This window comes from Aptenodytes forsteri, unplaced genomic scaffold (assembly GCF_000699145.1).
Source record: "Aptenodytes forsteri isolate BGI_AS27 unplaced genomic scaffold, ASM69914v1 Scaffold294, whole genome shotgun sequence".
Lineage (NCBI taxonomy): Eukaryota > Metazoa > Chordata > Aves > Sphenisciformes > Spheniscidae > Aptenodytes > Aptenodytes forsteri.
Genome location: NW_008795676.1, coordinates 529,559 through 546,973, shown reverse-complemented (window position 1 = coordinate 546,973; position 17,415 = coordinate 529,559).

Sequence of the window (17,415 nt, the reverse complement as noted above, 5' to 3'; positions counted from 1 at the left end):
ATAGGTATGAAGAAAAAAAGAGAGGGGGGTGGGGGGGGGGGGGAATCTGAGTCGCAACTTTTTAACAACTGAATCTGCTAATTTTGTGAACTTCTTTCCCATCCATATCCCCACCCTACCTCCCTTGAGCTGCTGCCCTTCAAAATAATCACTTAAAAAGGGCTACTAGCAGCTAGTCCCTGCTGAGTACCAGGGATGGGCAATCTGCTGTGCAGAGACCAAGGAAGGCCCATGGGCAGAGCCTGCATGGTGCGCAGAGAGCTGGAGCTCAAGGCCATGACATCTTGCAGGACAGGAGAGAGAAGGGCTTCAGATCCCTGTTCCTCCAGCCCGCGCTTCAGAGCCAAGATGCTTCAGATATCTGATTAGCGGCATCTTGCTCTGGCTTCTGCAATCATCTGCTGGCACATTTGACCTTTAATTTGGAAAGGAATCATTCAGCCTGGCCTTCTACCTTGGAAAGGATGCTGACACCTGCCACATATTTTCACTTGGAAGAGAAAGTAATTCCTGGTCTCTTTAAAACAGTAGATAGTTGGGGTGACCCATGGGACAAGCTACATGGATATTTTGGGAACGGTGATTCTTAACTAAAAGCTCAGCTTGGAAGGGCTTTCCATGTTTGTGAGTCTGCAGTTAGTTTGGTATTTATTTAGCTGCTAGTGTGTGAGAGTTCCTCTGACACTAAACAAGCTCCAGCACATTCAGGGCTTTAAATATTCCTCTCTCAGTCCACGGTACTGCCTTTGACCTTGAGGGAGCTGGAGTACGCCTCGCTACGGCAATGGCCCTTCAGGGCCTCACAAGTCCAGGATGTCCTCCAGCAGAGGACATCTTCCATCACACACCACACCAGGACCAGCAGGGACTGGGGAAGCTCAGGCCAGGGTCGCAAAGGACTTTGAGGGGACATTTCCCGTGAACTGTACTGGGAGGGGGGACAATACAGAGCAGAGCACAGTCATGAAGCAAACACATTGACACAATCAAGTGTTGTTGTTTTTAAGCTGATTGAGACCTAGTAAGTTATAATAATGAAGCCATAAGAGCTCCGGCGTATAGCACATCACAGTTTGGTCTGTGTCTACATGATTGGGGCAGTCTTCGGGCCAGCAAGGATGGAGCAGCGCATTGTATTCTCCCAGTCAGGCTGTGTTAAAAGTACTGCAGGAGAGACCAAAAGGACTCCTTGGATGCAGAAAGAGCTGCTTTTTGGATAGTAACACACTGCCTGTTTTTTTAAGAGAGCCTTATAAATGCTTTTCCTTATGTCAAACAGGGAAGCAAAGAGGAACAACAGGTAGGAATAACAAGAGGCTCGCTCACTCCCAACAGCAATTAAAACATTCACATGCTTTGCAATATAGTAATACATGCCCTTGATGGCATGGTTATTTTTCTCCTGTCATTTACTTTGGGGAAGCTGGCTTATATGCATTTACTTCTCCATGCTTTTTGACTGTCATCTATGCTGAGCATGCAAGAACATTAAAGTAGGAAAAGAAATGGCAGAAATTCATTAAATACAGTGCTCCAGTTTGATCAATAGTGCTTAAGTAGTCCTAGTAGCCACATTTTCTGAGCATCTCACAGCCTTTTCTCAATGTATTTATTCTCATAGCACCTCTGTAATGCTTTCTAAACCCATATGACAGAGGAATAACTAAAATACAGATAGTGAGGCTCATTGGACTATCCATTACACTACATCTGTACAAGTAAATAAAACATGCCAGGGACTTTTATCTGACCAACTGGCACAGTACAGCTCACATCCACGTAGATACCCTCCATCCACTAAAACAGAGTGGCCTCATCCAAACTGCCTGCAGGGAATAGTCCCGGGCCTGTGCTAAACCAGGCTTTGTCCAACAGAGCACCAGCTGGCCTGGACCAAAACCATGTGGGAAGTGTGCTACAAACTCAGCACAAACAGAGGTGATGGTGGGACAGTCATTCTGAGCACCCTGAGCTGCCGTTTGGGAGCACCCGCTTCCCGGCCGGGGCTGTGCACAGAGCCAGGCGCCCGCAGCCCGGCACCAGGGCTGCTCGGAGTCGTCACCTGCAGAAAGCGATGCCACCAAAAGTGACAGCACCTGAAGGTACTTTATCCAAAAGCAACACACATCGGAGCTCCTGTGATCAACACCGACCGACAGGTTATAGCAACGGTTTTCTGCAATGAGTGCGGGTGCAGAATTAACAGAAACATGACTCTGGCTGGTTTGCAAGTTACTGCAATAAGTCTGCAATAACTTTGTTTTATTTTAATGCAAAACCCATTAGCAGTTGCATTTGAAGCAAACAGGGCTCTTCCCACAACCACTAGTGCGTAACCTCTGTGATCATTTTTCCCTTAAATGTTGATACCATCGTTGAATGCTTTCTCTGGACAGAAAAACAGATCGGCATTTCATAAAGCCTGGCACAAAATCACCGAGCAGAGGGGAAAAATAATCCTCTATCAAAATCTTTGCTGGTGAAACCACATTCATCAAACAGGGGGAAAAATCTGGCAAGATAAAACAATTTTTCAAGATATCTGTTAAGTACTGCACTTCTTGAGAATCAAAAGCAATAAATAGCACAAGCAACAGGTGCAGAACATCACACGGTATGGGTAATTAATGCCACCCTCCCTGCTACTACATGGATGTCGGGGTCCAGTGAAAAAAAAATGACATTTAAAAACATACCTCATTTGATTGTTACTCACTGAATAAAACAAGGAGTTCACAGATGAATATGCAGAAAGTATTTAATTTTATATTTATATATAAATATATATATAAAACCTCCCCCAAGCATTAGCTGGAGCTCTTAAAAACACATGAGCACACGTAAGATATCTTTACTCCAGCACCAGCTGGAGTTACTGTGGTTTACAATAACGGGATTAAAAAAAGCCTCCCAAAAGGCTCAGTTTCCTACACATCCTCCACAACAGAACGGTAAAGTACAAGTGCCATCGAGCCAGGAATGAACAGTGAGAAGCTGCACCCTGAAGCTGCTTTCTCAGCTGAACCAGGCACCTCCAAAGTAAAGATTTTGTGACAGCATCCGCTCAGTGTAAAATGCTATTTCACGTGCTATGATCAGTGGAGTGGCCAACAGCAGAGAACTAATTGTTTGAGGTTTTATCAGCTTTCTGGCACACATCACGGTATCCCAGTGTCAGAAAGCCAGACCTGTGGGACCACAGGGAAAAGAGAGGAGTCATTTAACACCAATATGCTATTGCTCCCAGATTCATTTTGGTATCATCTTCATAACTATTATCTATAAAGCATCGGTAATCACTTACATTTTTCCCCCTTTTATAAACATAAACATTCTGTCTTGGAAGTGATACACAACTAATATGTTGATATAAAAATTTCATTTTCAGTGGCTACTTTATGAAGGGTTATGTACCAAGTTGTAAACTGTACTCCAAAAGACCACAGAGAGCTTTATGGAGGTTTCCTCGAGGGCTTCCTTGAAATCTTCCTCGAAGGCTTCTGGAGAAAAATGGTGACATAAAAATAAGAACCCAAATCAGAATCCATTTCAAGACAAGCAAATTTGAGGGTGAGACTCATTGAAGAACTGGATTCAGTGAGCAACCTGAGAGCTGTGTAGCTGAACAAAAAAGAACAAACCTCATATATTTCTGTGTATTTGACCTTAAACAAAGCAATGACTTTCTCACATCTTCTGCTTTAGTGTAATATAGTTTTTTTCATTTTTATTTTTAAAAATGCAGTTCTCATAGTACTAATACTCATAGTGCTACGAGTGATTTTAGGGTAGCTGGAAAGGTAGAGACAAAAATACACCAGAACTAGTGGTGATCTTGAAGAAGACTGATTCCCTCTCAGACTCCTCGGAGCCCTAGTAGATAGTTTAGGTATCCAGGAGTGGGTTGAGAAACATGCGTGAGCAGTCAGACTGACACCGAGTGTTGGTGGCATGCAACAGAGCAGCAGGGAAACTCTCTGAATCACTAGAGCTTCCCCAATGTCATGCCGTCAGGTTTCACAGCTCATGCGGGGTACCACGCTGGCACATTGAAACTGACAGTGGTGCTTAAGCAATCTAGCTTTAAACCAGCTCAGACACACCACTGTTTGTTAGCTAGAATGAAGTCATAGTCTTAATCTGGTTAGACAGAGCTAAACTGGGTATCTTACAAATTTCTGCCCTATATGGATGAGAAGCAATTGACCAGAAGGCCACATTTTTACTTGTTGTTTTAAACTTTAGCCTTCTTCCGGACACATAACTCTCACCCAGCCAAACAATAAATCACATTAAAGAAGGAAACATTTGTCTACTCTCAAATAAAAAGAGGGTTAATCCCGGGGTATGACATAATTTCAATCAAATTTACTTATTCCTCAAAACAAGGACTGATATGGGGAGAGTTGTTGTGACATCTAAGGCAAGGACCCGGCATTTTCCTAATATAGAAGATTGTCGCCTGTGTAAAAATAGCAGATTAATCATACTGATTAAGTGTGATGCAAATATACACTCAGTAATACTAGCAGATGATCCTGAAAACGTATTAACAGAAAATGAGGCAAGAACAGCAAGTTTCATTCAGGCTTGCTGCAAGCTCTGTTCAGGTAACAGGATACAAACTTAACCTTATGCAAACCATTATTGGAGTATCATCCTCCTGCAACTGTAGCCTTCAGCAACACATTTGGAGAAGCATACGAAGAGGCTTGGTTCATGCAGTGATATGCCCAGAGGCAGTCCTGGTACGTATTATGCTAATATTTTGGCAAGGTGCTTATAAAATGTTATCAAGACAGCTAAGGCAAGCCCAAGCTGCAAGGTTCTAATCTGTGGTTAGCAATGCCTCTTGCAGAAAGAGGTAAGACTAAACTCATGGCCTGACTGATGTCAGACAACTGTCTCTTATGTTAAAGTCTCACTGCTACCTACTAAAAAGCAGCAAATACAAGAACAAGTGATTCTCTTTTGAGTAAGATCTACGGAAGGCAAAGACAGTAGCTTTGTGATTTCTTTTCAGTACTATCTTGGTTCCCTCTAACATGACATTAGATTGTCCCAGGAACACCCGGCACTGTCTTTAACAGTTTGTAGCTCTAAGAAGCAGCCTGGGGATTTGTTTTTTCCCTGGTAGGGAACAATTCCTCTGCTCAATAAACCAGCACAGTTTGGTTCTTTGCTGACCAAAATCACAGTGGAGAGAAACTACCCAAGGATACAAAGCGAACATAAACCTCATGCAGAACACCCAGGTACCAGAACCCTGAACACACCCACTACGCAGGACTGTTAGCAGGGGCAAAACCCACAAATGGACACAAGCTAAAATCAAAGCTGTTTAATGTTGCCATCGAGCAATTCCTGCCGTCCCCAACAATAAGGATCCTATAGCACCACGTGGATCTCGGACACCAAGCAGCTATTTCTCCCATCTATCCAAGGAAGAAAGTGGCTCTGCACTCATCCCCTCAGCAAACACCAAGACAGATTTGCCTCCAGTAAGACAAATCCATTGAGGATTTTGCAATAGATGCCTGTCCCATACTGGATGGGATTTCATTAGAAGTAGAAACACAAGTGCTCTGCTACCAAGGCAGATACATGGCCCAGATTCTTCCCACCTCGCTACCTCCTGCTGTGTTAGTAATTGTACTAATGTTGTTTCATTATCAACCTGCGTCCCTCCCTAGGACACAGGATGGATGTTTCTGGTATATGGTGGAACCTCCACCACTAGCTGCTGAGCTCTTTCATGTTTGATCAATAAGCAATTCACTGAACTCCATAACCCTTTGAAGCTGAGGATACGCTTCTTAGCCAGACCGTGTTGTGGCATACATCTAAGGTGTATTGCTCTTGGGGCTGTTGGCGCAATGAGCAGCGTAGACTCTTAGCACTTCCCAGAATAGTACTCTTAACAAGTGTTCATTTTCGTTTGAACAGTTGCCGCAAGCAGTGAGGCAGACGAGCCTCCCCCATGCTGTGCATGTTTATGTATAAATGTAAATCTTTCTTACCTTTCATCTATGAAAGCTGAAACATCACCAAATGTCCTCGTTTACTGAAAACCCACATGCTGCTGCTGACAGAGAAGCAGCTTTCCATCCAGCATTATGTACATTCCTCCAGACCTGCACTAAAATAATTGTGGATTGTAATAAAAAATTGCAGTATTATTTTTACTTGAACCAGGGTGGCGATCACAATATATTGTAGTTAATGTGTTGTATATACAGTGAAATGCAGGAATACTTCTGGGGACTTCAAGACATTTAAAAGATTAATCATCCCTTTTTAGGGTAGGTCTAGCATGGGGCAAATATATTTGGGTTAGGAAAGCATTTCTGAGCTGTCTTCTCACCTCTGCCTAAGATGCCACCCTTTCATAACGTGTTTTGCATAAGTAATTTTGGGAAATGGCACACACAGCAATTAAGCCAGCAAATTTTGCAATAGGACATATTAAAACACCAAATAGGAAATCATTATGCCTCTTTAACGTGTTAATCTTTTCACACTGTCACTTTTAAATAGAAGGTGAGATTTCACCCCACAACAGTGTGTCTAAACAATAACAAATGTGCTAACACAGAATCAACCCTACTTAGTGTCAGCTCTGCCTTAGGTTAAATAGTCTACAATGCTCAAGCAAATTCAGACCAACTACAGATAGAACAAACACCAAGTAAAAGCAATAGCGGTAACTAAAATTAACTTGACATTTGACAAGAGAAAAAGAGAACCAGTGTCAGAGCCTTTTCCACATCCTACCTCTCAAATGCTACGCAGTGAGCCATGGTTTCAGTTTGTTCATAACATTGCTTCGCATGGTGCTTCTAGAGAGAAGCTGTCCTTTAACACAGGTCACCTACAACATCATGGTTAACTCTAAATTTTGAAAAGCACTAGTGGCATGCTTAGTAATTGCTATTAAGTATTACTTGGAAGAAGTTAAAATCAGGGAGATTGACTATAAAATCGCTTCATGTTAATGAAAAGTGAGCTGTACAGTTTACTGTATGCATCCCTGTGTCAGTGCAGGCTGTGCCACAAGACCTGAAGAGCCTTCCTTCATCTCACTGTCCTCTGGGGTAAAAGGAAGATGGGAAATAATTTTTCCACCTGGGGAAAATTTTCAAGAACTGAAAAAAATTCTCCACCCCAAATCAGGGTAAGAAGTGTTTGTGTCCATTTAAAAGAAAAAAAAATGAATGACTTGTGTTTAAAAAGAGATTTCAATTCAGTTTTGATAATTTTGGTTTTTTCACCATACAGTTTCAGTAGAAAAGTCACTTTCAAATGAGAAAAATGGAATTGCCTACATATCTTGAAATATCTCATTTCATGTCTCCAAAACCAAATCAGATCACATGCCTCTGGCTGTGGCATCCATCTATCTTCTGTTGTTCTAAGTTAGGTGCTATGGAGGGGACAGAGATCCTCTTTTCATTCTGTGTTTGTACAACACCTAGAACAAGTCCTCGATCTACTACTAATAAGCTTTTAAGTGTAACAATAGTACAAACAATAAATAATAATTGAATAACTAGAAGAAGCAGGTTGTTCTCTATGTCGGCAAGTCTTGAACAATGTAAAGCTTTGTAAAGGCGAAACTCACACCCGAAAGGCCACGGAGAAACTTAGAAGCAGTCAGTACATCACAATAAACTGATACAGATTTGCCAATACCTTAATTTTAAAACTTTATCAGTCAGCAGTAACAACAGTAAGAGAATACTGCAGGAGAGATTTATTAATGACTAACAATATGAATTCAAAGCATTTTGCAATATATGGTGCGAGTGGAAAATCTTACATATTGTTAGACAGCATCATAAAGCAGAGGGTATCCAATCAAGATGTTGATCAGTCTTCAATTTCAGAATCACAAGCCCAATTAATTCTCACAAGGTTTCTAACATAAAAGCCTTCAGTCCCTGTGTCAGGTCACATGCCATAGCTGGGACTCACCCAGGATCTTGGTTCTGCATCAAAACAACCGATCAAAAAGCCCACTCCAAGCCTCCAGTGGGCCCTGCCCTGAGGATCTGGAGGTGCAAGAACAGGTCAGACTTGAAAATCTAATTCAGCTGTGCCTCCACAGAGAAGAGAATGTCCTATCTTTCCTCTCAGATGATTTTGAACCCAGAACATCAAAGCAGCAGGATCTAAATATGATGTTTCTAGATCAACAGTGGCAACAGCGTGTGCAGTAAATTCTCTATCTTCTATCTTGTTTTCTATCTTTCAAAATGTGATGATTTTTCTAAACCAATGATATTCATGTGAAATCCAGAGTCCCAGGTTACACATGCAATGTGGTTGTTATTAGTATCATAACGCTAATAAAATCAAGGTAAGATCAAAGTGGTATGGATTTACAACAAACGCTATTTGCAGATACTTGTGCATTCTCCCACAGTCCGAATCAGTCTGGTCGCTTGCATTTTCTTTGTATTACCTTTGACCTCAGACAACTCTCTCCACTTGAATTTTGTTCTGTTATTCTCACAATACTGTTCTGAGTTTCTTGTAGATTGATTGACACACGAACAATTAGAAGATTCAGAAACAATTATCCTCCATCATAAGATGTACTATAGTAATGAGGAATTTTTGAAGGAACTATTATAAATCATTTAAGCTGTTTATAAAAATAGAACTGAAGAGAGTACTATTTCTGAACACTGAGCTACAATGGAGCATATTTTTAGATCAACTTGCTTTTTAGATATATGCAAAAAATCCTCTCAGTATTCCTCCCACACACATGAACTTGAAAATTTACTCCACAACTTCAAGAATGAAGGCAATACCTTCTTAAACTAGTGATCGAGACAATAAAGTTTCTTAAGAGCACTTCTGGCACCTTATTTTTGTGAGCATCTTTTTTAAAGCATTGTAGACATAAATCATCAAGAAACAGCCAGCACACTTTTGCTGACATGATGCCTGCTGATTTCGATACTCTCCTCCCAGGTCTTGTGGCTCACTGGTATCCAGCACTCAGCTTTACAGTAAGTATAGCCTGAAGCGAGCACTACATAGCTGCATGTACTGCTTTTGCTTCAGTGGTGATGTAATGGAAGAGAGCTTTTTCTTCTGATTAAGTTCCCCACCCACTGTCCTAAAAGATAAGCTGGGGTTCACACAGTGTACATTTAATGCCATGCAGTCTCTCTTCCACTACGTGTTTAGTTTCAAGTTCCTTATTATGAGAACTACATGAACCAGCTGGAAGGACTCCAAAGAGGAACAAAAAGGATGATTTGAGAATAAACAGTGTTTAAAGAAATAGTGGACTTGTTTAGCCTATAGAAGATGAAAGGCAGCATGATAAATGAGGGTAAAGGGTACAACAAAGAGGAAAGGAATAAATTGAACTCCATACCTGTCCTATGGATGAGGCAGAGCAAAATGGCTTTCGATATAGGTTAGACATTAGGGGTGCTCCTTCCATCTCAGACGGCTCTCATCACCTATCTGTAGACAACTGAATCAAGATCCAGATCTCCACTTCTTCTAGCAGAAACTTAGAAACTTGCAGTATTTGTAGATAATACACCTGTAAACACCCACACCTAGAGAATTAATCCCACGATGACTATTTGAAAGACATTTCCCAGGGAAATTATTCAAACGGCACAGACCAGTCAGTGCTGGAGCATTTTGCCTACAGAGTATATGGTGTCTCCATCACCAGGCATTCTCAAGAAGAAGTAGGACAAACACCTTCAGGACTAATTTAGGTGGAGATGATCCTGCTGTGGAGTATAAAGATGGGCCAAATGATGTCTCTTCTCATACTATTTTCTACGATTTCTACAATTCTGCTTATAAGGACGTACAAGGGTGGCCAGGAACGGGGGAAATAGGCCCCAAGAGGCTCAAAGACTTGAGCAGATAAAAAAGTGATTGCATAAAGTCATTATTGCCTCCCAACTAAAATATAGACACTGGAAACTGTTCTGTTGGTTGAAAAATTGGAAAAGAAATCACAGTGAACCAAAATCTGAGAATTTCTACAATTCTGCTTATAAGGACGTACAAGGGTGGCCAGGAACGGGGGAAATAGGCCCCAAGAGGCTCAAAGACTTGAGCAGATAAAAAAGTGATTGCATAAAGTCATTATTGCCTCCCAACTAAAATATAGACACTGGAAACTGTTCTGTTGGTTGAAAAATTGGAAAAGAAATCACAGTGAACCAAAATCTGAGAACACGGATGCTCAGTCCCAACTATCATAGTACTGCTATCTCAAATACAATGTAAATAAATACAAAGACTTGAGCAGATAAAAAAGTGATTGCATAAAGTCATTATTGCCTCCCAACTAAAATATAGACACTGGAAACTGTTCTGTTGGTTGAAAAATTGGAAAAGAAATCACAGTGAACCAAAATCTGAGAACACGGATGCTCAGTCCCAACTATCATAGTACTGCTATCTCAAATACAATGAATAAATAAATACTGAGACGATTTAATGCTTGTTTGCTTTCAGGGCTTTGTTCAAAAAAAGGGGACAGAAAAATCATGTAAATGGAAGGAATAAAGAAAGTAGAGATTCTCATCTCCCAGGAGATGAGGTATAAAGAACAGCAACCATTAGGAGAGAATATATTACTGCTATCTCATTAATGATATGCAAAACCACTAAGAAAATGGTAGCGTGTAGTTAGCAGCTTTTGGCCAAATTGCACAGTTCCTGAAAAAATGGATTCTCACTGCAACTGAAAGCCATTTTGTTCATTTGTGGTAAATGTTGTGTTGACTTCTGAGCCATCACGAAGCAGAACTATATACGAAAGACACTCCCACACTCCCCCCCCCCCTCCCCCGGAAAGAAAGCACAAGCATGGATTCTTTTTTTGCATCAGTAAGATCAGACTTTACCAAAATGAAGGAAACAAAATTGTATCACTTCACCTTACAAAAGCACCAACTATCCATGGCACTGAGCTATAAAACTTATAATAAAAAATACTATCAGGTGAAACAGCAGAATATAACTGAGTCATATTGGCTGCAGAAGGACAGAAAAGAGCTTGTTCCTCTGTAGTGCTCTGCCAATTTTTGCCAGCTGTGAAGAAAATAAAAGAACTAAGGTCAACATTTGATTATCTGAAAATTATCACCCAAGTGCTCTTTCATTTTAATTTTTGGCATTTAAAACATTTTAAGATAAACTAAAGGAAATTTCAGAGTGAAAATTTCTTCCTAATCAAGGAATCAAAAAACCCAACTAAGGATGGAAACACAAATTATTTTACTTAATGAAAATTCTGTAAAATTTATGCATCCAAAAGTGCTCAATGTTTTAAGGTTTTTCACTCAAAAATCTGAAATGCTGTAGCAACTACTTTTGTTTGAATTTTCATTGCTTCAAAATACAAACACACAATAGTAAATAAATGGGATGAAGGCATTTTAGACTCCCATATGTTTCTCTCCCTTATTCATTAAACAGCAGCATGACAGTAGCAATAGATGAATACATGGGGTAATAAAGACCTTCCTAAAAATTCTTTTTCTTATGCTAACATTGGGTTTCTCCACTCCCTTCTCCCAGCACTCTCCCCAGCCTAAAGGGGATCATAGGTATGAAGAATCCCTCAGCACTGATCTTCTTCCTCTGGCTACACAGTGTCTCACAGTTCTCCAATAAGCTGCTGCTCGAGGTGAATTCTGTCCTTCCTGGTCTCCAGAAGCCAACGTGTACGCATCCTGTTAAGTGAAAGCCTGTTTAATATTCCTGTCAGTCAGACTTTTTCAAACATCAAACTCTTGCTTTCCTGTGCTCTGCTGGGAAAAAGATTCCCATGCTAGTTTTCATTCATACCTCTGGATGTGTTGACAGTGGATAATTCTCCTTCTTGCTGATGCTCTGGAAATTTTGAAAACAGCAGGCATGACCCCCGCCCTGACCCACTTCAGGGATCCCCCAAGTCTCCCAGCTGCAGAAAATAGGTTTGCATCCACTTGATTCACTCTCTGTCAAGCACAGCAAGGGAATTTCTTCACTGCTTCCCCCACCCCCAGCATTATTGACCCATTTTGTGGCCTCAGAGTGCCTTAGGATTTTGCTTGGCTTTTTCAGGATGAAGGAGAAGGTGATAATGGAGTCAGGCATCTGTCCACACTTGTCTGTGTCCACAGATGTAGGAGGCAATCTTTTTTTTTACTAAAGAAAAAAAGCTCTGACTTATCAAAGGCAGATTTCTGCCTCCTGCTTATTCTTTTGATCACTTCCCAGGCTAAGTGTCTCCCGCAGTGCTGCAAGGTTGCAGAAGCACAGCCCTGGACAAGTCAAAGGGTTTCAGAGCTTTCTCAGTGAGCAGGCTAATAAACAACAAAGTAAGAATGCTCACCTTGGGACACGCGTCTCGGTCCAGCCCAGGACCTCTCTGTGACAGCAGCCAGTTGAAGACATCCTCTGCCAAACACAAGAACTGAACAAAAGTATAAAGGCTCCAGTAGGGCCGGAACTTGGGGCTTGGGGCTGTCTTAGGGACTTGCTGAAAAAGAGATCTCTGCACCTTAGCTTTTAATGGCTCTAGATGGATTTTTATTCCATGAACATACCCACTTGCTTTCTGAAAACATTGGTAGTTTCAGGGAATGTCTCCTTTCGTCTCTCTGAAACCTGACATCTGACAATTTTATCTGATGCTCCCTAACTCCTATATTAAGAGAGACAGTCTATTCGTGGGGTTTGTGCCATCCATGGTTTACAGATCCCTCTCATACCCTCTCTTGGCTGTGTGCTTTTCAGGCTGAAGAGTCTGTCTATTCAGCCACACCTCATGGAGAAGCTGTCCCATAGCCCTGGTCATCCGTATCACCCTTTTCTAGTTCTACTGCATGTCTTTTGAGATATGAAGGCAAGAGCTGCTTGCAGCATTCAAAAAACTGGAGCACCATAAACTTGTACAGTGGCATAATGATGCTTTCTGTTTTCTGTTCTTTCCTTAATACCTATTTCTTTCAGCCATGGCTGAACACTGATGTTTTCATTACAACTCCAACGTCCTTTGCCTCACATGAGGTCAACAGTTCTTCATTGTTGGATTTTAGTCTTTATGACCCTAAGAAACCCAATATTATCACAAAATTTGGCCACCAATTCCCTGCCTCTTCTTCCACATCATCTATGAGTATGTTGATCAGCACAGGTGCATGGGCAATACATGTTTTGTGTAGAAAAGCACATTATTAATCTTTAACAAGAAATCAGTACAGGAAGAAAATCCCCATTCTCTGAAAGGGTGACTATACAATTTGCCAAAGTTGTTCTTAAAGGGAAAAAAGGTAGGTTTAAACTCCCAATGGACACTGTCTTTAAAAGCTCTGCAAGTAATATATTCAGCACTGGCAATTATTGCAATAGCTTTTTTATTCTAAGGTGCCCAAAACGTGCATGCGTCTGCTCTCACAGACATGCTGATTTAAGGCTATAACAGCAAAAGTTTCTAGAAAGAAGTAATACCTAATTAGACTAGATAACATGGTCGGAAAAATAGAAAACCTATCCATCAGGCATGCTGTCTGTTGATTAGACCTGCCAAGTTGTTCTTGGTATAAGCTATTTATGTATAAGTGAATGTTAAACTACATTTTTTTAAATATACAAGACTTTGCAAAAGCAAATTATGACTAGAAAATAAGTAACATAGTACAGTTCACATTAAAAACTTCTATGGGTTCCTAGCAGTGAAGACTGGAGAATTTAGGATTGTGTGCATGAGGTAGGTCTGGAATACAATAACATTTTATGAATTGGGTAATTTTATCTAGTATATGTCTAAAGAATCTCAGATTTATGTTAACATTATGCAGGGTTTATGTGGAACGTGTTTGAATAGACCGACAACAGTCATCTGAATAATTTTTATTGCATGTTTGACTCACTCGAATTTATCATAGTTATCATAGTTATCTCAGCAGCTCACTGAGTGTACTCAGTACACTGAGTACAACTCACCAGTCTGTGTCCGTTGAGGGCTGCCAGGAAAATGAGAAATAAATGTAGTCTTCAGTACAATAAATGTAGTCTTCAACTACACCCAGAGAAAAATGGGACAAAACTTTTTTTGTCCTCCAAAGAACACAGGAATGACTGGAGATACTACTTGAAAAGAAACCAGAATGTACAATGGGACTGGATAAAGGAATGATGGTTAATGAGAAGCCTCAGATTATTTGTAATCACAGAAAAATAGGTCTGGAATGGACCTTGATTAGTCACCTAGTCCATCCTCCAATTCCAATGCCAGATCAATAGTACTTACTATTTGTCCAGTACGTACTTAAAGACATCCAGTAATGGAGACTCTATTACACCCTCTGTAATATAAAGCTGTGCCTCACTAATGTTACCATTAAAAAAGCTTTTCCTACCTGATGCAATTTAAGTCCATTACATCTTACCCTACCTACCAATAATAGATTATTTCCTTTCTCTTTGCAATGGCCTTTTAAGTATATGAAGACTCTTAGCATGTCTTTCTTCCGCCTTCTTTTCTTTAGCCTGAACAACTCCAGCTCCTTTAGTCTTCCTGTCTTCTGCTCATTCTTGTTGTCACCTGCCCCGTCTCCTGTTGGTTCACACACTTCCTGAGCTATGGTTCACAAAACTAGCCCTTCCACTGGTGTCCTACCAACACTGCATAGAGCCCACAGACTGCTTCCCACGCGCACATCTTCCTGCGGTGTTTACTGTTTTTGCCATGAAAACACACTGCTGATGCATATTCAGCTCGTGACTTACAGTAGACTCCGGATTCTTTTCTGGAAGATTATTTTTTCACCAGTTGTTCCTCTTCCTGAATTTGTGCAATTCTTTATACCTGCCTAGGTTTAGCAGCTTGCTTTTGTCCCCACCAAGCTGTGCCTTGTTTTCTAGATCAGTTTTTTATTTGTCAACATCCTAATCCCCTCCTCCAACATGCCTGCAATTCCTCCCAGAACTGAACAGAACTGGATTTGGATTCTGGAGGATCCTACTTGGTAGACCCGTTTTGACACCAGCCATTGATACCTACTCTGTAGGCACGGGTATCTACCTAGTTAAGCCCCAGCTCCATAGCAGCTCTACACAGATGTTGTTTCCCTAGCTTTTTATCAGAATACCAAGGTACAGTACCAAACAATGTAACATTACATTTTTGCATGACTCAGTTGCTGTGGTAACATAAATTAACAAAATGTACATTGTCATAGCAGCTTTGTCAGATAAAGTATGTAGGCTTTTCTGCGCAAATAATGGCAGAAGCAGCACAAGATTCTGAGACGAAAAAGTTACTGGACAAAATGTGGTGGCTGAAAAGGGAAAATAATGCCAGGTGGAGGCTAAAGAAAGAGCTGACAAATCATCTAGATATTTCAAGGATGACAGTTTGGAATCAGGGATCATAACTGTGGTTAAGTGAAGAAAGGAAAGGATGAGGGTCTACCTGCAAAAGGTACTCAAAAGACTGAAGCAGAAAGCCAGCAAGAAGTAGACTTAATGTTTAGGATCTTCAAGTAAAGCAGCAGTTATTTAAGAAGACAAAAGCAACGGGCACTAATAGTGATGACATCCTGCTGAAATCAGTTATCTGCTCTGGCACATCTGATAATCTCAAGAACAAGCTGGATCAAGAGAGTTTTGGGCAGGGGTTACCTGAGAAGTGGGCTGTTGTGAATGGAGACACGAAATGCAGGTTTCTCAGGCCAAGAGGGTGAGGAGTAGGTTCAATTACACGGGCTGGCCAGCTTGTTGGACAACTGCAGGAATAAAAGAGGCATTCTCTATGTCACAGGCAGAAAATATTCAAGTCATGGAAAACAGCTGTAGCTCTTAAGGGGAGAGCAGAAATGGCAGATTAAATGCATGACATAATTGAGAAGGTAAAGAAATTTTGAAAATATGAATGTGCGGTTTTTTAATTAAAAAAAAGAGGTAACTGTGACACAAAGCTGCTAAAGCAAGTCTGATTTGACAGAGATTCATAAAGAAGACAGAAGGGAAATCAGAGTTAACATGTACAGGAGGCCAGTTTTATAGAAAAAGTATTGTTTATAAACTTTTGCTATTCTGTATTATTACGTTGTAGTTATGCAAATACAGAGTCTCGAAACAAAGGAAGTTCTGGTTTCAGAACGGGGCAGCCGGTCCCGTTTTCCCTCTTCTTGCTTTTAAGTACCGATTAATCCCACGAGTGTGTTCTCATTTATTAACAACAACTTTTTCCTCCATTTGCTGACCAGGAAGGTGTTGTGCAACATGTGAAAGCCCCAGAGAAGCTATGGAAATCTTGAGTTTCAGCAAAACCTGAAGAACAGTGGTGTGGGAAAGACTGTGGTCATACAATGGGGAACGAAACCCAGAGGAAGAGGGAGATGCGGGAAGTGCTGGAGGCGTATGAGTCCCCAGCCCCTGACTGTCCTACCCAAAGACAGTCTTTCAACATTTACAACCCTCCCTTCCAAGGTGTTACTGCCGTATTTGGGGTTTGTGGTCATGTGACAGAAAAATCCTGGATTCTGACTCCCACGTGTTTTAATTGGGAAGCAACTGGCTTCCTAAGGCAACAGAGAGGAAATGAGGTTTTGCCAATGAGCAATGCAGTGACATCAAGCAGCTCACTTCATTTTGAGTAAACCTCACATTTGAACAGACTTAACTTGTGCTTATAACTAGCACGTTTTAATCAATTACAAAGGTACTGTAGGTTTACAGAATCGCAATCTCTTCTAAGCAGGAGATGAGGTCAAAAAGATCCTTTAGACAAACTCACCAGTATAGTATACTAAGGGAAAAAAAGTTAATGTGAAACTCTCTTGTGACTTTAAGCAGTTTCAAAATCAATTCCACTCTGTATTATTCTGTTCTGTCTTATTCTGGTAATTGAGAATCATCTTCTCCAGCACTACAGTGCTTTTAAGTGACTCATACGCTCCTCAATCACCGGCAAAGGCTTCCATAATGAGCAGCAAAGTAGCACTGCAAGTCTCTAGTTCTTTAGTCTTGCTTTCACCGATTTCCTCTATTAAATTAATATTTATAGGCGCATTTGGACACCACTCTGACATTTCTGAAACGGCATCAGCACGTCTGGGACTGAGGGAACAAGCATTTTATTTTTTTCAGTAGAGGTCTCAAACTCCTTCTGCACAGCTAAGGAGCGAGCCAGCCTCTTGCACCATAAGCTGAGCCCTCCAAACTCATGCCTAAGATAGGGATGAGATACACTGAGGAATTCAACAGACCTTCTACTGAATGAGCTGAACAGACAAAATCATGCCATTGCACTTACAGACTATGGCAGCTCTAAGAGGGAGGGTTTATTGAAACGTATATAGGAAAGCAACATAGCCCTGTTCCTCTACAATCTTTTGTCCAAGCAAATCTATCACATTTTATTGGAAA